The following is a 260-nucleotide window of genomic DNA, read 5'->3' on the forward strand; positions in this document are numbered from 1 at the left end:
CCTCATTCTACTCCTCATCCTATCCTCATCCTCATTCTCGTCCACATCCTATCCTCATCCTAGTCCTCATCCTCATTCTCATCCTAATCCTATCTTTATCCTCATCCTCATCCTCTTCCTCATCCTAAACTCATCCTCACGCTCGTCCTCATCCTATCCTCATCCTCATCCTCATCCTCTTCCTCATCCTCCTCCTCATCCTATCCTCATCCTCATTCTCTTCCTCATCCTATCCTCATTCTCATTCTCGTCCTCATCCT

Source organism: Lupinus angustifolius, chromosome LG03, assembly GCF_001865875.1.
Source record: "Lupinus angustifolius cultivar Tanjil chromosome LG03, LupAngTanjil_v1.0, whole genome shotgun sequence".
Taxonomy (NCBI): domain Eukaryota; kingdom Viridiplantae; phylum Streptophyta; class Magnoliopsida; order Fabales; family Fabaceae; genus Lupinus; species Lupinus angustifolius.